We start from the raw sequence: 18,706 nt of genomic DNA, 5'->3' as shown, positions 1-18,706 counted from the left end.
GGCATTAAAAGCATCTTGTTATACTACTCTGACCTCCACGTCTCTATTAATGGGCATTAAAAGCATCTTGTTATACCACTCTGACCTCCACGTCTCTTGTAAGGGGCATTAAAAGCATCTTGTTATACCACTCTGAACTCCACGTCTGTTGTAAGGGGCATTAAAAGTATCTTGTTATACCACTCTGACCTCCTCATCTCTTGTAAGGGGCATTAAAAGCGTCTTGCTATACCACTCTGACCTCCACGTCTCTTGTAAGGGGCATTAAAAGCATCTTGTTATACCACTCTGACCTCCACGTCTCTTGTAAGCAGCATTAAAACTGTCTTGTTATACCACTCTGACCGCCACGTCTCTTCTGAGGGGCATTAAAAGCGTCTTGTTATACCACTCTGACCATCACGTCTCTTCTGAGGGGCATTAAAAGCGTCTTGTTATACCACTCTGACCTCCACGTCTCTTCTGAGGGGCATTAAAAGCATCTTGTTATACCACTCTGACCTCCACGTCTCTTGTAATGGGCATTAAAAGCGTCTTGTTATACCACTCTGACCTCCACGTCTCTTGTAAGGGGCATTAAAAGCTTCATGTTATACCACTCTGACCTCCACGTCTCTTGTAATGGGCAATAAAAGTGTCTTGTTATACCACTCTGACCTCCACGTCTCTTGTAAGGGGCATTAAAAGTGTCATGATATACCACTCTGACCCCCACGTCTCTTCTGAGGGGCATTAAAAGCGTCTTGTTATACCACTCTGACCTCCACATCTCTTCTGAGGGGCATTAAAAGCGTCTTGTTATACCACTCTGACCTCCACGTCTTTTGTAAGGGGCATTTAAACCGTCTTGTTAAGCTACTGGGACCTCCACGAGTCTTCGAACGGGCATTGCATTTCCTCCTAATTTTTTGAAGCTTTTGCTTGGAAGGCATAAGCAAATACTATGGGAGACCCACTCCCCAATAATGGGACTTATGTTTTTAATATGCTGTACTGCATGGCTCTTGTAAGGGGCATTGCAAGTTGCTCCGTCTTAATTTTTTGAAGCTTTTGCTTGGAAGGCATAAGCAAATACTATGGGAGACCAACTCCAGAATAATGGGACTTATGTTTGTAATATGCTGTACTGCATGGCTTTTGTAAGGGGCATTGCAAGTTGCTCCATCTTAATTTTTGGAATCTTTTGCTTGGAAGGCATAAGCAAATACTATGGGAGACCCACTCCCAAATAATGGGACTTATGTTTGTAATATGCTGTACTGCATGGCTCTTGTAAGGGGCATTGCAAGTTGCTCCATCCTAATTTTTGGAAGCTTTTGCTTGGAAGGCATAAGCAAAAACTATGGGAGACACACTCCCCAATAATGGGAATAATGTTTGTAATATGCTGTACTACATGGCTCTTGTAAGGTGCATTGCAAGTTGCTCCATCCTAATTTTTGGTAGCTTTTGCTTGGAAGGCATAAGCAAATACTATGGGAGACCCGCTCCCAAATAATGGGAATAATGTTTGTAATATGCTGTACTGCATGGCTCTTGTAAGGGGCATTGCAAGTTGCTCCATCTTAATTTTTGGAATCTTTTGCTTGGAAGGCATAAGCAAATACTATGGGAGACCCACTCCCCAATAATGGGACTTATGTTTGTAATATGCTCTACTGCATGGCTCTTGTAAGGGGCATTTCAAGTTGCTCCGTCCTAATTTTTGGAAGCTTTTGCTTGGAAGGCATGAGCAAATACTATGGGAGACCCACTCCCCAATAATGGGAATAATATTTTTAAGATGCTGTACTGTATGGCTCTTGTAAGGGGCATTATAAGTGTCTTGTTAAGCTACTGTGACCTCCACGTCTATTCCAAGGGGCATTCAAACCATCTTGTTAAGCTACTGTGACCTCCACGTCTTTTCCGAGCGGCATTAAAACCCTCTTGTTAAGCTACTGCGACCTCCACCACTTTTCCGAGGGGCATTAAAACCGTCTTGTTAAGCTTCTGTGACCTCCACGTCTCTTCCAAGGGGCATTCAAACCGTCTTGTTAAGATACTGGGACCTCCACGTCTTTTCCGAGGGGCATTAAAACCGTCTTGTTAAGCTACTGTGACCTCCACGTCTCTTCAAAGGGGCATTAAAATCATCTTATTAAGCCACTCTGAACTCCACAGGTCTTCCAAGGGCCATTGAAATGTTGTTTTTAATTACCTCTAACGTCCACGACTCTTCCAACGGGCATTGCATTTCCTCCAAATTTTAGTCAGTTTTTGCTTTTCAATGCAAAGGCGAAAACTAAGGGAGACCCACTCCCCAATAATGGGTAGAAGGTTTTTAGTAAACTGTAATCCACGTCTGTTTCATGGGGCATTGCAGTTCCTCATAATTTTTTGAAAGCCTTCCATTCACTGCTTAGGCCAACAGTGTACAGGACATCCAGTTGCTATAAATGGAAAAAACGGTTTAGTTAGGGTCCTGTGACCTCCATGTCATTTCCAAGGGGCATTGGAGTGCCTCAAAATTTTTGGTAGGCATTGCACTCACTGTATGCCCTATAACTGTGTAGCCGAACTGCTCCTTTTGTTACTGAAACATATCCTACAAGACATATGTGGTTGACTGGCCTGATATTGATATGAATGGTCCCTGTTTCTCCTCCTCTTTCTCCTTTGCCACTACCTCATCCATCATTTATCACCTGAAGCTTTGTTTTAAAGGGAGTCATAGAACTGGAATAGTAGCAGGAAAACATCCAGCAATCCTCAGAGGAGGTAGGATATGCACCAAAACGCTGACCACCTCAGGCCTAGCCGCTACTACATACATGTGCTTGCATTCCAAGAAAACAAAGCAGATGCTAACTTGTATCATCATCATCATAGTCCTCACCTTGGCACTCTCAACTGCCCTGATGGAGAAGCCAGGGCCCACCGGAGTAGTCTGGTTCTCTGGTGGGCTTGTCCAATGCCGCCCTAAAGCAGGCCGGGCTAAGAAAAGTGTGTGGGGGGATGTTCCAAGGAGAAATAAGGGCGGCTGGGGACCGTTTATGGACACCCGGCTGCCCCCAGGCGGCTGGGGATCGTGTGTGGACACCCGGGGATAGTTGCAAGTCTGCATCTTCTGATGCGGCAAGGATGACTTCTGATGGGCACACTTTTAGGCAGTGACCTGGGTGTAAGAGATAGTTACAGGGGTCTTCCCCATGCTGTTCCCATGTCTTTTCAGCACTGTATGCATGTGTCACACAGCACAGCACAGCACACAGGTTGTAAAATGTTAAAATTACATTTCCCGGTGAATGCATTTGTCACGGTTGAAAGCAATACAAAAGTGCAAAAACGCATAAAAAATGATACTTGTGAACATAGCCCAAGGTGTGGAGGAGTATTTTTTTGGGGGGGGTTATTTATTTTACCTTATACACAAGTTTTTACCCTGGAAAGGAAGTTCCTTAACATATTTTACAGGAAAGCAGTTTCAGTTTAGTTTTTGATCGTTTTATTGTGAGCCCTTAAAAGTGGCTTACTACCTCTGACCACGTTGTTGAGAGCAGTGACCTGGGCATCAGAAATGCTTCCTGGGGCGATCCCCATGCTGTCCCCATGTCACTTGAGCACTGTCACTATTGTTTTGGGCACTTGTAAGGCTTTTAAAAGACTGCCGGGGGTGTGACGCCAAAAATGCTCGGGTCTCCCTTAGACTAACATTGGGCTCGTTGCTCGGGACGAGCACCCGAGTATCACGGTGAGCTCGGCCCAAGCTTCGAGCACCCAAACATTTTAGTGCTCGATCAACACTAGCTGTAACTAATAGGTTACGAATCAATATTAAAATAAAAGAAATCATGGTATATTTCCTTTCATCACAAGTAATGCTCATCTTTCTACTGCTTAGCTTAGAAACAGTTAAATCACAAAATGCCAAAAAAAGTCAGGTTGCTGAGCGGTCTAAAGCGCTGCGTTCAGGTCACAGTCTCTACTGGAGGCGTGGGTTCGAATAACACTTCTGACATTAGCATTTTCTTTCAAGAAATTGTACAGCTTGACTCCTGTTACTGATTAGTTGGGGGTCTGCTTTATTGGCGGCAATCTCAAACCGAAAACTAAAAGTGACGGGGCTTAGCAAAACCAATTCTCAACGTTGGCACTTTGGCAGTATTCCTTGGGGTCCTTGAGGCAAATGTTAAATGTCCTGAATTTGTGCTTTCACAAAAGAAAAATACTGTGGATATTAAAATGGGAGGGACTATTTCATCTCTATGTGTTCTCTGTCCCTATTAGGGCAGAGAGTGAAACTCTTAAGGTGCTGTAGTGGAAGATTCCTAGAAACAGAATTACCAGTAAGTCTAATTTCAGATTTTTCTACCTCAGGCATCAATAGACTATAAATATACTTAATAAACAACAGATAAAAGAGCAGATTAACATAGTTTAACAAGTCTGAAATGCGCATGTGATACTGACATCAAAGTTTCACCACATTTTGGGACAAATGTTTTCACTTTCAACATTAACAATCAGTAAAATATTTTCTCTAAATTTGCATCTCCTTTCTTCACTCCAATTGTTTGCACCTAAGAAAAAATAAAGCTTGATGCAACATTATGCTTACAAATTGTGTTTAATGCTCAATCATCACCTCTACTACAGGGACACAGTCAGAATAACCCTGGCGAATTGACTAAATTTGAAAATGTAAAAAAAAATGCAGAATTGCTGTTTTTTTCTATTCATTCACAAAGAGTTAATGTAAGTTCTTAAGTATGTATGCAAAATAGCGGGACTTTCAAAATTAGATCATCTTGCAAAAACAAGTCAAAGTAAAGATAAATACATCCAGTTGTGACATGCACAGTGTGTTGAACATTCCTGAAGCTAAATGTGTCCAGCCAAAATAGCTCAGTTGGGAGAGCATTAGACTGAAGATCTAAAGGTCCCTGGTTCAATCCTGGGTTTCAGCAAAAGTTTTTTTCTTCACCCATTAAATTTTAAGCAGAAAATAAACAAAGCATATGGACTGACTGTTTACAGAGAATGTAAAAGTCCTAATCATTATAACTATCCACAGGAAATAAAATGATAGAAACTTGAGAACTGAACACTTTTAACTTTTGAGGAAAATAATATTTTTTGTAATTTTTCCTTCATTCTGGACGTCATCACTTTGTTTTATTTTAGTTTGACTTAGCTGTATGAGGATTTAAAGGAAACCTGATAGTTAATACGGGCAGCATGTATCAGACACTAGCTGAATGATTCAGCCATTTATGTTTGACTATGAATCGTTGTGGCATTACTGAGACAAATATGCTTAAAAAATATGCAAGGAACAAAGCTGTTTGGGGAAAAAGCCAGGAAGGCAAAAAACACAAGCCCCAACTCAGGACCGTCATCTTTCATTCTAAAAATAGGGGTTTCCACGTTAATGGTAAGACAAAGAATCCACAGATTTGGCATTTCTCTAGCGAGGAGAGCCCACTTAAAATGTATGGGGTGCTTGTCTCCATAAGCGCAAGTTGGGAACTAAACTGGCTTATTTGCAATTCTGGATGTTGCAGAGTGAAAACACCTGTTGGACAATAATAGTAATTGCTGGCGTTGATGAATTCATTGTGAGGAGTAATTTATAAAATGGGATCACTTTGGAGGGGTTTCTGCTGTTTTGGTACTTTTGGAACTCCGCAAATGTCACCCTCAAAATATTCTTGCAAAATCTGCATTCCCAAAACACAAATATCGCTCTTATTTTCAAAGCCCTGCTGTGTGACCAAACAGTAGTTTCTGAAGTCATATGGGGCATCACCGCATTTCAATGAAATTGTGCAACTTTAGATATTTTCACAAGAAAAACTAAATATATAATGACCTAAATTTACCATTAATATAAAGTTCAATGTGTTACAAAATAACACTATCAGAATCACGGGGATATGTTAAGCATTCCAGTGTTATTGCCACATAAATTGATACATGTCAGATTTAAAAAACGGTGCTTGGTCATGAAGCTCAAAATTGGCTGTAACTAATAGGTTACAAATCAATATTAAAATAAAAGAAATCATGGCATATTTCCTTTCATCACAAGTAATGCTCATCTTTCTACTGCTTAGCTTAGAAAGAGTTAAATTACAAGTAATGCTCATCTTTCTACTGCTTAGCTTAGAAAGAGTTAAATTACAAAAGCCTGAAGAAGTCAGGATGGTCGAGCGGTCTAAGGCACTGCATTCAGGTCGCAGTCTCTCCTGGAGGCGTGGGTTCAAATCCGACTTCTGACTTTAGAATTTTCTTTCAAGAAATTGTACAGCTTCACTCCTGTTACTGATTAGTTGGGGGTCCGCTCTGTTGGTGGCAATCTCAAATCGATAACTAAAAGTGATGGGGCTTTGCAAAACCAATTCTCAACTTTGGCATTTTGGCAGTATTCCTTGGGGTCCTTGAGGCAAATCTTAAATGTCCTGAATTTGTGCTTTCACAAAAGACTTCTGGGAACATCAAATAGTTTCTTTGTGCATATGTTAGTTGTTGCTTTGGCATCAGAAAAATACTGTGGATAGGAAAATGGGAGGGACTATTTCATCTCTATGTGTTCTCTGTCCCTATTAGGGCAGAGAGTGAACCTCCTAAGGTGCTGTCGTGGAAGATTCCTAGAAACCGAATTACCAGTAAGTCTAATTTCAGATTTTTTTACCTCAAGGCATCAATAGACTATATATATACTTAATAAACAAAAGCTAAAAGAGCAGATGAACATAGTTTAACAAGTCTGAAATGCGCATGTGATACTGACATCAAAGTTTCACCACATTTTTTGACAAATGTTTTCAATTTCAACATTAACAATCAGTAGAATATTTTGTCTAAATTTGCATCTCCTTTCTTCACTCCAATTGTTTGCACCTAAGAAAAAAATAAAGCTTGATGCAACATTATGCTTACAAATTGTGTTTTATGCTCAATCATCACCTGTCCTACAGAGACACAGTCAGAATTAACCTGGCGAATTGAGTAAATTTGAAAATGTAAAAAAAATGCAGAATTGCTGTTTTTTCTATTCATTCACAAAGAATTAATGTAAGTTCTTAAATATGTACGCAAAATAGCGGGACTTTCAATCATAGATAATCTTGCAAAAACAAGTCAAAGTAAAAATAAATACATCCAGGTGTGACATATACAGTGTGTTGAACATTGCGGAATCTAAGTGTGTCCTGCTGAATTAGCTCAGTTGGGATAGCGTTAGACTGAAGATCTAAAGGTCCCTGGTTCAATCCCAGGTTTCGGCAAAAGTTTTTTTCTTCACCCATTAAATTTTAAGCAGAAAATAAACAAAGCATATGGACTGACTGTTTACAGGAAATAAAATGATAGAAACTTGAGAACTGAACACTTTTAACTTTTGAGGAAAATAATATTTTTTGTAATTTTTCCTTAATTCTGGACGTCATCACTTTGTTTTATTTTAGTTTGACTTAGCTGTATGAGGATTTAAAGGAAACCTGATAGCTAATACGGGCAGCATGTATCAGACACTAGCTGAAAGATTTCAGCCATTTATGTTTGACTATGAATCGCTGTGGCATTACTGAGACAAATATCCTTCAAAAATATGCCAGGAACAAAGCTGTTTGGGGAAAAAGCCAGGAAGGCAAAAAACACAAGCCCCAACTCAGGACCGTCATCTTTCATTCTAAAAATAGGGGTTTCCACGTTAATGGTAAGACAAAGAATCCACAGATTTGGCATTTCTCTAGCGAGGAGAGCCCACTTAAAATGTATGGGGTGCTTGTCTCCATAAGCGCAAGCTGGGCACTAAACTGGCTTATTTGCAATTCTGGATGTTGCAGAGTGAAAACACATGTTGGACAATAATAGTAATTGCTGGCGTTGATGAATTCATTGTGAGGAGTAATTTATAAAATGGGATCACTTTGGAGGGGTTTCTGCTGTTTTGGTACCTTTGGAACTCCGCAAATGTCACCGTCAAAATATTCTTGCAAAATCTGCATTCCCAAAACCCAAATAGCGCTCTTACTTTCAAAGCCCTGCTGTGTGACCAAACAGTAGTTTCTGAAGACATATGGGGCATCACTGCATTTCAATGAAATTGTGCAACTTTAGATATTTTCACAAGAAAAACTAAATATATATTGACCTAAATTTACCATTAATATAAAGTACAATGTGTTACAAAATAACACTTTCAGAATCACGGGGATATGTTAAGCATTCCAGTGTTATTGCCACATAAATTGATACATGTCAGATTTAAAAAACGGTGCTTGGTCATGAAGCTCAAAATTGGCTGTAACTAAGAGGTTACAAATCAATATTAAAATAAAAGAAATCATGGTATATTTCCTTTCATCACAAGTAATGCTCATCTTTCTACTGCTTAGCTTAGAAACAGTTAAATTACAAAAGCCTGAAGTAGTTAGGATGGCCGAGCGGTCTAAGGAGCTGCGTTCAGGTCGCAGTCTCTTCTGGAGGCGTGGGTTCGAATCCCACTTCTGACATTAGAATTTTCTTTCAAGAAATTTTACAGCTTCACTCCTGATACTGATTAGTTGGGGGTCCGCACTATTGGTGGCAATCTCAAATCGAAAACTAAAAGTGATGGGGCTTAGCAAAACCAATTCTCAACGTTGGCACTTTGGCAGTATTCCTTGGGGTCCTTGAGGCAAATCTTAAATGTCCTGAATTTGTGCTTTCACAAAAGACCTCTGGGAACATCAAATAGTTTCTTTGTGCAAATGTTAGTTGTTGCTTTGGCATCGGAAAAATACTGTGGATAGGAAAATGGGAAGGACTATTTCATCTCTATGTGTTCTCTGTCCCTATTAGGGCAGAGAGTGAACCTCCTAAGGTGCTGTCGTGGAAGATTCCTAGAAACCAAATTACCAGTAAGTCTAATTTCAGATTTTTTTACCTCAGGCATCAATAGACGATAAATATACTTAATAAACAAAAGCTAAAAGAGCAGATGAACATAGTTTAACAAGTCTGAAATGCGCATGTGATACTGACATCAAAGTTTCACCACATTTTAGGACAAATGTTTTCACTTTCAACATTAACAATCAGTAGAATATTTTCTCTAAATTTGCATCTCCTTTCTTCACTCCAATTGTTTGCACCTAAGAAAAAAATAAAGCTTGATGCAATATTATGCTTACAAATTGTGTTTTATGCTCAATCATCACCTGTCCTACAGAGACACAGTCAGAATTACCCTGGCGAATTGAGTAAATTTGAAAATGTAAAAATAATGCAGAATTGCTGTTTTTTCTATTCATTCACAAAGAATTAATGTAAGTTCTTAAATATGTACGCAAAATAGCGGGACTTTCAAATATAGATAATCTTGCAAAAACAAGTCAATGTAAAAATAAATACATCCAGTTGTGACAACTACAGTGTGTTGAACATTCCTGAATCTAAATGTGTCCTGCCGAAATAGCTCAGTTGGGAGAGCGTTAGATTGAAGATCTAAAGGTCCCTGGTTCAATCCCGGGTTTTGGCAAAAGTTTTTTTCTTCACCCATTGAATTTTAAGCAGAAAATAAACAAAGCATATGGACTGACTGTTTACAGAGAATGTAAAAATCCTAATCATTATAACTATCTACAGGAAATAAAATGATAGAAACTTGAGAACTGAACACTTTTAACTTTTGAGGAAAATAATATTTTTTGTAATTTTTCCTTCATTCTGGACGTCATCACTTTGTTTTATTTTAGTTTGACTTAGCTGTATGAGGATTTAAAGGAAACCTGATAGCTAAAACGGGCAGCATGTATCAGACACTAGCTGAATGATGTCAGCCATTTATGTTTGACTATCAATCGCTGTGGCATTACTGAGACAAATATGCTTAAATAATATGCCAGGAACAAAGCTGTTTGGGGAAAAAGCCAGGAAGGCAAAAAACACAAGCCCCAACTCAGGACCGTCATCTTTCATTCTAAAAATAGGGGTTTCCACGTTAATTGTAAGACAAAGAATCCACAGATTTGGCATTTCTCTAGCGAGGAGAGCCCAATTAAAATGTATGGGGTGCTTGTCTCCATTAGCGCAAGCTGGGCACTAAACTGGCTTATTTGCAATTCTGGATGTTGCAGAGTGAAAACACCTGTTGGACAATAATAGTAATTGCTGGTGTTGATGAATTCATTGTGAGGAGTAATTTATAAAATGGGATCACTTTGGAGGGGTTTCTGCTGTTTTGGTACTTTTGGAACTCCGCAAATGTCACCATCAAAATATTCTTGCAAAATCTGCATTCCCAAAACCCAAATAGCGCTCTTACTTTCAAAGCCCTGCTGTGTGACCAAACAGTAGTTTCTGAAGACATATGGGGCATCACCGCATTTCAATGAAATTGTGCAACTTTAGATATTTTCACAAGAAAAACTAAATATATATTGACCTAAATTTACCATTAATATAAAGTACAATGTGCTACAAAATAACACTATCAGAATTACGGGGATATGTTAAGTATTCCAGTGTTATTGCCACATAAATTGATACATGTCAGATTTAAAAAACGGTGCTTGGTCATGAAGCTCAAAATTGGCTGTAACTAATAGGTTACAAATCAATATTAAAATAAAAGAAATCATGGCATATTTCCTTTCATCACAAGTAATGCTCATCTTTCTACTGCTTAGCTTAGAAAGAGTTAAATTACAAAAGCCAGAAGAACTCAGGATGGCCGAGCGGTCTAAGGCGCTGCGTTCAGGTCGCAGTATCTCCTGGAGGTGAAAGGTTCGAATCCCACTTCTGACATTAGCATTTTCTTTCAAGAAATTGTACAGCTTCACTCCTGTTACTGATTAATTGGGGGTCCGCTCTATTGGTGGCAATCACAAATTGAAAACTAAAAGTGATGGGGCTTAGCAAAACCAATTCTCAACGTTGGCACTTTGGCAGTATTCCTGGGGGTCCTTGAGGCAAATCTTAAATGTCCTGAATTTGTGCTTTCACAAAAGACTTCTGTGAAAATCAAATAGTTTCTTTGTGCATATGTTAGTTGTTGCTTTGGCATCGGAAAAATACTGTGGATAGGAAAATGGGAAGGACTATTTCATCTCTACGTGTTCTCTGTCCCTATTAGGGCAGAGAGTGAACCTCCTAAGGTGCTGTCGTGGAAGATTCCTAGAAACCAAATTACCAGTAAGTCTAATTTCAGATTTTTTTACCTCAGGCATCAATAGACTATATATATACTTAATAAACAAAAGCTAAAAGAGCAGATGAACATAGTTTAACAAGTCTGAAATGCGCATGTGATACTGACATCAAAGTTTCACCACATTTTAGGACAAATGTTTTCACTTTCAACATTAACAATCAGTAGAATATTTTCTCTAAATTTGCATCTCCTTTCTTCACTCCAATTGTTTGCACCTAAGAAAAAAATAAAGCTTGATGCAATATTATGCTTACAAATTGTGTTTTATGCTTAATCATCACCTGTCCTACAGAGACACAGTCAGAATTACCCTGGCGAATTGAGTAAATTTGAAAATGTAAAAAAAATGCAGAATTGCTGTTTTTTCTATTCATTCACAAAGAATTAATGTAAGTTCTTAAATATGTACGCAAAATAGCGGGACTTTCAAATATAGATAATCTTGCAAAAACAAGTCAATGTAAAAATAAATACATCCAGTTGTGACATCTACAGTGTGTTGAACATTCCTGAATCTTAATGTGTCCTGCCGAAATAGCTCAGTTGGGAGTGCGTTAGACTGAAGATCTAAAGGTCCCTGGTTCAATTCCAGGTTTCAGCAAAAGTTTTTTTCTTCACCTATTAAATTTTAAGCAGAAAATAAATAAAGCATATGGACTGACTGTTTACAGAGAATGTAAAAATCCCAATCATTATAACTATCTACAGGAAATAAAATGATAGAAACTTGAGAACTGAACACATTTAACTTTTGAGGAAATTAATATTTTTTGTAATTTTTCCTTCATTCTGGACGTCATCACTTTGTTTTATTTTAGTTTGACTTAGCTGTATGAGGATTTAAAGGAAACCTGATAGCTAATACGGGCAGCATGTATCAGACACTAGCTGAATGTTTCCAGCCATTTATGTTTTACTATGAATCGCTGTGGCATTACTGAGACAAATATGCTTCAAAAATATGCCAGGAACAAAGCTGTTTGGGGAAAAAGCCAGGAAGGCAAATAACACAAGCCCCAACTCAGGACCGTCATCTTTCATTCTAAAAATAGGGGTTTCCACGTTAATGGTAAGACAAAGAATCCACAGATTTGGCATTTCTCTAGCGAGGAGAGCCCAATTAAAATGTATGGGGTGCTTGTCTCCATTAGCGCAAGCTGGGCACTAAACTGGCTTATTTGCAATTCTGGATGTTGCAGAGTGAAAACACGTGTTGGACAATAATAGTAATTGCTGGTGTTGATGAATTCATTGTGAGGAGTAATTTATAAACTGGGATCACTTTGGAGGGGTTTCTGCTGTTTTGGTACTTTTGGAACTTCGCAAATGTCACCCTCAAAATATTCTTGCAAAATCTGCATTCCCAAAACCCAAATAGCGCTCTTACTTTCAAAGCCCTGCTGTGTGACCAAACAGTAGTTTCTGAAGACATATGGGGCATCACCGCATTTCAATGAAATTGTGCAACTTTAGATATTTTCACAAGAAAAACTAAATATATATTGACCTAAATTTACCATTAATATAAAGTACAATGTGTTACAAAATAACACTATCAGAATCACAGGGATATGTTAAGCATTCCAGTGTTATTGCCACATAAATTGATACATGTCAGATTTAAAAAACGGTGCTTGGTCATGAAGCTCAAAATTGGCTGTAACTAATAGGTTACAAATCAATATTAAAATAAAAGAAATCATGGTATATTTCCTTTCATCACAAGTAATGCTCATCTTTCTACTGCTTAGCTTAGAAAGAGTTAAATTACAAAAGCCAAAAGAAGTCAGGATGGCCGAGCGGTCTAAGGCGCTGCGTTCAGGTCGCAGTCTCTCATGGGGGTGTGGGTTCGAATCCCACTTCTGACAATAGCTTTTTCTTTCAAGAAATTGTACAGCTTCACTCCTGTTACTGATTAGTTGGGGGTCCGCTCTATTGGTTGCAATCACAAATTGAAAACTAAAAGTGATGGGGCTTAGCAAAACCAATTCTCAACGTTGGCACTTTGGCAGTATTCCTGGGGGTCCTTGAGGCAAATCTTAAATGTCCTGAATTTGTGCTTTCACAAAAGACTTCTGTGAAAATCAAATAGTTTCTTTGTGCATATGTTAGTTGTTGCTTTGGCATCGGAAAAATACTGTGGATAGGAAAATGGGAAGGACTATTTCATCTCTACGTGTTCTCTGTCCCTATTAGGGCAGAGAGTGAACCTCCTAAGGTGCTGTCGTGGAAGATTCCTAGAAACCAAATTACCAGTAAGTCTAATTTCAGATTTTTTTACCTCAGGCATCAATAGACTATATATATACTTAATAAACAAAAGCTAAAAGAGCAGATGAACATAGTTTAACAAGTCTGAAATGCGCATGTGATACTGACATCAAAGTTTCACCACATTTTAGGACAAATGTTTTCACTTTCAACATTAACAATCAGTAGAATATTTTCTCTAAATTTGCATCTCCTTTCTTCACTCCAATTGTTTGCACCTAAGAAAAAAATAAAGCTTGATGCAATATTATGCTTACAAATTGTGTTTTATGCTCAATCATCACCTGTCCTACAGAGACACAGTCAGAATTACCCTGGCGAATTGAGTAAATTTGAAAATGTAAAAAAAATGCAGAATTGCTGTTTTTTCTATTCATTCACAAAGAATTAATGTAAGTTCTTAAATATGTACGCAAAATAGCGGGACTTTCAAATATAGATAATCTTGCAAAAACAAGTCAATGTAAAAATAAATACATCCAGTTGTGACATCTACAGTGTGTTGAACATTCCTGAATCTAAATGTGTCCTGCCGAAATAGCTCAGTTGGGAGAGCGTTAGACTGAAGATCTAAAGGTCCCTGGTTCAATTCCAGGTTTCAGCAAAAGTTTTTTTCTTCACCTATTAAATTTTAAGCAGAAAATAAATAAAGCATATGGACTGACTGTTTACAGAGAATGTAAAAATCCCAATCATCATAACTATCTACAGGAAATAAAATGATAGAAACTTGAGAACTGAACACATTTAACTTTTGAGGAAATTAATATTTTTTGTAATTTTTCCTTCATTCTGGACGTCATCACTTTGTTTTATTTTAGTTTGACTTAGCTGTATGAGGATTTAAAGGAAACCTGATAGCTAATACGGGCAGCATGTATCAGACACTAGCTGAATGTTTCCAGCCATTTATGTTTTACTATGAATCGCTGTGGCATTACTGAGACAAATATGCTTCAAAAATATGCCAGGAACAAAGCTGTTTGGGGAAAAAGCCAGGAAGGCAAAAAACACAAGCCCCAACTCAGGACCGTCATCTTTCATTCTAAAAATAGGGGTTTCTACGTTAATGGTAAGACAAAGAATCCACAGATTTGGCATTTCTTTAGCAAGGAGAGCCCACTTAAAATGTATGGGGTGCTTGTCTCCATAAGCGCAAGCTGGGCACTAAACTGGCTTATTTGCAATTCTGGATGTTGCAGAGTGAAAACACATGTTGGACAATAATAGTAATTGCTGGTGTTGATGAATTCATTGTGAGGAGTAATTTATAAAATGGGATCACTTTGGAGGGGTTTCTGCTGTTTTGGTACTTTTGGAACTCCGCAAATGTCACCCTCAAAATATTCTTGCAAAATCTGCATTCCCAAAACCCAAATAGCGCTCTTACTTTCAAAGCCCTGCTGTGTGACCAAACAGTAGTTTCTGAAGACATATGGGGCATCACCGCATTTCAATGAAATTGTGCAACTTTAGATATTTTCACAAGAAAAACTAAATATATATTGACCTAAATTTACCATTAATATAAAGTACAATGTGTTACAAAATAACACTATCAGAATCACAGGGATATGTTAAGCATTCCAGTGTTATTGCCACATAAATTGATACATGTCAGATTTAAAAAACGGTGCTTGGTCATGAAGCTCAAAATTGGCTGTAACTAATAGGTTACAAATCAATATTAAAATAAAAGAAATCATGGTATATTTCCTTTCATCACAAGTAATGCTCATCTTTCTACTGCTTAGCTTAGAAAGAGTTAAATTACAAAAGCCAAAAGAAGTCAGGATGGCCGAGCGGTCTAAGGCGCTGCGTTCAGGTCGCAGTCTCTCATGGGGGTGTGGGTTCGAATCCCACTTCTGACAATAGCTTTTTCTTTCAAGAAATTGTACAGCTTCACTCCTGTTACTGATTAGTTGGGGGTCCGCTCTATTGGTGGCAATCACAAATTGAAAACTAAAAGTGATGGGGCTTAGCAAAACCAATTCTCAACGTTGGCACTTTGGCAGTATTCCTGGGGGTCCTTGAGGCAAATCTTAAATGTCCTGAATTTGTGCTTTCACAAAAGACTTCTGTGAAAATCAAATAGTTTCTTTGTGCATATGTTAGTTGTTGCTTTGGCATCGGAAAAATACTGTGGATAGGAAAATGGGAAGGACTATTTCATCTCTACGTGTTCTCTGTCCCTATTAGGGCAGAGAGTAAACCTCCTAAGGTGCTGTCGTGGAAGATTCCTAGAAACCAAATTACCAGTAAGTCTAATTTCAGATTTTTTTACCTCAGGCATCAATAGACTATATATATACTTAATAAACAAAAGCTAAAAGAGCAGATGAACATAGTTTAACAAGTCTGAAATGCGCATGTGATACTGACATCAAAGTTTCACCACATTTTAGGACAAATGTTTTCACTTTCAACATTAACAATCAGTAGAATATTTTCTCTAAATTTGCATCTCCTTTCTTCACTCCAATTGTTTGCACCTAAGAAAAAAATAAAGCTTGATGCAATATTATGCTTACAAATTGTGTTTTATGCTCAATCATCACCTGTCCTACAGAGACACAGTCAGAATTACCCTGGCGAATTGAGTAAATTTGAAAATGTAAAAAAAATGCAGAATTGCTGTTTTTTCTATTCATTCACAAAGAATTAATGTAAGTTCTTAAATATGTACGCAAAATAGCGGGACTTTCAAATATAGATAATCTTGCAAAAACAAGTCAATGTAAAAATAAATACATCCAGTTGTGACATCTACAGTGTGTTGAACATTCCTGAATCTAAATGTGTCCTGCCGAAATAGCTCAGTTGGGAGAGCGTTAGACTGAAGATCTAAAGGTCCCTGGTTCAATTCCAGGTTTCAGCAAAAGTTTTTTTCTTCACCTATTAAATTTTAAGCAGAAAATAAATAAAGCATATGGACTGACTGTTTACAGAGAATGTAAAAATCCCAATCATTATAACTATCTACAGGAAATAAAATGATAGAAACTTGAGAACTGAACACATTTAACTTTTGAGGAAATTAATATTTTTTGTAATTTTTCCTTCATTCTGGACGTCATCACTTTGTTTTATTTTAGTTTGACTTAGCTGTATGAGGATTTAAAGGAAACCTGATAGCTAATACGGGCAGCATGTATCAGACACTAGCTGAATGTTTCCAGCCATTTATGTTTTACTATGAATCGCTGTGGCATTACTGAGACAAATATGCTTCAAAAATATGCCAGGAACAAAGCTGTTTGGGGAAAAAGCCAGGAAGGCAAAAAACACAAGCCCCAACTCAGGACCGTCATCTTTCATTCTAAAAATAGGGGTTTCTACGTTAATGGTAAGACAAAGAATCCACAGATTTGGCATTTCTTTAGCAAGGAGAGCCCACTTAAAATGTATGGGGTGCTTGTCTCCATAAGCGCAAGCTGGGCACTAAACTGGCTTATTTGCAATTCTGGATGTTGCAGAGTGAAAACACATGTTGGACAATAATAGTAATTGCTGGTGTTGATGAATTCATTGTGAGGAGTAATTTATAAAATGGGATCACTTTGGAGGGGTTTCTGCTGTTTTGGTACTTTTGGAACTCCGCAAATGTCACCCTCAAAATATTCTTGCAAAATCTGCATTCCCAAAACCCAAATAGCGCTCTTACTTTCAAAGCCCTGCTGTGTGACCAAACAGTAGTTTCTGAAGACATATGGGGCATCACCGCATTTCAATGAAATTGTGCAACTTTAGATATTTTCACAAGAAAAACTAAATATATATTGACCTAAATTTACCATTAATATAAAGTACAATGTGTTACAAAATAACACTATCAGAATCACAGGGATATGTTAAGCATTCCAGTGTTATTGCCACATAAATTGATACATGTCAGATTTAAAAAACGGTGCTTGGTCATGAAGCTCAAAATTGGCTGTAACTAATAGGTTACAAATCAATATTAAAATAAAAGAAATCATGCTATATTTCCTTTCATCACAAGTAATGCTCATCTTTCTACTGCTTAGCTTAGAAAGAGTTAAATTACAAAAGCCAAAAGAAGTCAGGATGGCCGAGCGGTCTAAGGCGCTGTGTTCAGGTCGCAGTCTCTCCTGGAGGTGTGGGTTCGAATCCCACTTCTGACAATAGCATTTTCTTTCAAGAAATTGTACAGCTTCACTCCTGTTACTGATTATTTGGGGGTCCGCTCTATTGGTGGCAATCTCAAATTGAAAACTAAAAGTGATGGGGCTTAAAAAAACCAATTCTCAACGTTGGCATTTTGGCAGTATTCTTGGGGGTCCTTGAGGCAAATCTTAAATGTCCTGAATTTGTGCTTTCAAAAAAGACTTCTGGGAACATCAAATAGTTTCTTTGTGCATATGTTAGTTGTTGCTTTGGCATCGGATAAATACTGTGGATAGGAAAATGGGAGGGAATATTTCATCTCTATGTGTTCTCTGTCCCTATTAGGGCAGAGAGTTAACCTCCTAAGGTGCTGTCGTGGAAGATTCCTAGAAACCGAATTACCAGTAAGTCTAATTTCAGATTTTTTTACCTCAGGCATCAATAGACTATAAAAATACTTAATAAACAAAAGCTAAAAGAGCAGATGAACATAGTTTAACAAGTCTGAAATGCGCATGTGATACTGACATCAAAGTTTCACCACATTTTGGGACAAATGTTTTCACTTTCAACATTAACAATCAGTAGAATATTTTCTCTAAATTTGCATCTCCTTTCTTCACTCCAATTGTTTGCACCTAAGAAGAAAATAAAGCTTGATGCAACATTATGCTTACAAATTGTGTTTTATGCTCAATCATCACCTGTCCTACAGAGACACAGTCAGAATTACCCTGGCGAATTGAGTAAATTTGAAAATGTAAAAAAAATGCAGAATTGCTGTTTTTTTCTATTCATTCACAAAGAATTAATGTAAGATCTTAAATATGTACACAAAGTAGCGGGACTTTCAAATATAGATAACCTTGCAAAAACAAGTCAAAGTAAAAATAAATACATCCAGTTGTGACATCTACAGTGTGTTGAACATTCCTGAATCTAAATGTGTCCTGCTGAAATAGCTCCGTTGGGAGAGCGTTAGACTGAAGATCTAAAAGTCCCGGGTTTCGGCAAAAGTTTTTTTCTTCACCCATTAAATTTTAAGCAGAAAATAAACAAAGCATATGGACTGACTGTTTACAGAGAATGTAAAAATCCTAATCATTATAACTATCTACAGGAAAT

The 18,706-nt window shown here is 37.8% G+C and overlaps 10 non-coding genes across 10 annotated transcripts; all 10 read left to right on the top strand.

The window, feature by feature from the left end:
- Positions 1-4,876: 4,876 nt before the first annotated feature.
- Positions 4,877-4,949, top strand: TRNAF-GAA (transfer RNA phenylalanine (anticodon GAA)). Its single transcript has one exon. It is a non-coding gene; the product is annotated as a tRNA-Phe (tRNA).
- Positions 4,950-7,198: 2,249 nt separating this feature from the next.
- Positions 7,199-7,271, top strand: TRNAF-GAA (transfer RNA phenylalanine (anticodon GAA)). The gene has a single exon. It is a non-coding gene; the product is annotated as a tRNA-Phe (tRNA).
- Positions 7,272-8,418: 1,147 nt separating this feature from the next.
- Positions 8,419-8,501, top strand: TRNAL-CAG (transfer RNA leucine (anticodon CAG)). Its single transcript has one exon. It is a non-coding gene; the product is annotated as a tRNA-Leu (tRNA).
- Positions 8,502-9,435: 934 nt separating this feature from the next.
- Positions 9,436-9,508, top strand: TRNAF-GAA (transfer RNA phenylalanine (anticodon GAA)). The gene has a single exon. It is a non-coding gene; the product is annotated as a tRNA-Phe (tRNA).
- A 2,202-nt stretch (positions 9,509-11,710) lies between these two features.
- TRNAF-GAA (transfer RNA phenylalanine (anticodon GAA)) lies at positions 11,711-11,783 on the top strand. The gene has a single exon. It is a non-coding gene; the product is annotated as a tRNA-Phe (tRNA).
- A 1,184-nt stretch (positions 11,784-12,967) lies between these two features.
- On the top strand, positions 12,968-13,050 carry TRNAL-CAG (transfer RNA leucine (anticodon CAG)). The gene has a single exon. It is a non-coding gene; the product is annotated as a tRNA-Leu (tRNA).
- Positions 13,051-13,984: 934 nt separating this feature from the next.
- On the top strand, positions 13,985-14,057 carry TRNAF-GAA (transfer RNA phenylalanine (anticodon GAA)). Its single transcript has one exon. It is a non-coding gene; the product is annotated as a tRNA-Phe (tRNA).
- Positions 14,058-15,241: 1,184 nt separating this feature from the next.
- Positions 15,242-15,324, top strand: TRNAL-CAG (transfer RNA leucine (anticodon CAG)). The gene has a single exon. It is a non-coding gene; the product is annotated as a tRNA-Leu (tRNA).
- A 934-nt stretch (positions 15,325-16,258) lies between these two features.
- Positions 16,259-16,331, top strand: TRNAF-GAA (transfer RNA phenylalanine (anticodon GAA)). Its single transcript has one exon. It is a non-coding gene; the product is annotated as a tRNA-Phe (tRNA).
- A 1,184-nt stretch (positions 16,332-17,515) lies between these two features.
- TRNAL-CAG (transfer RNA leucine (anticodon CAG)) lies at positions 17,516-17,598 on the top strand. Its single transcript has one exon. It is a non-coding gene; the product is annotated as a tRNA-Leu (tRNA).
- The last annotated feature ends 1,108 nt before the right edge of the window (positions 17,599-18,706 follow it).

Source organism: Phyllobates terribilis, unplaced genomic scaffold (genome assembly GCF_046119375.1).
Source record: "Phyllobates terribilis strain yellow unplaced genomic scaffold, ASM4611937v1 Scaffold_12__6_contigs__length_324123572, whole genome shotgun sequence".
NCBI classification, from domain to species: domain Eukaryota; kingdom Metazoa; phylum Chordata; class Amphibia; order Anura; family Dendrobatidae; genus Phyllobates; species Phyllobates terribilis.
Note: the sequence above shows the minus strand (reverse complement) of the source record. Positions and strands in the feature narration are given on the sequence as shown.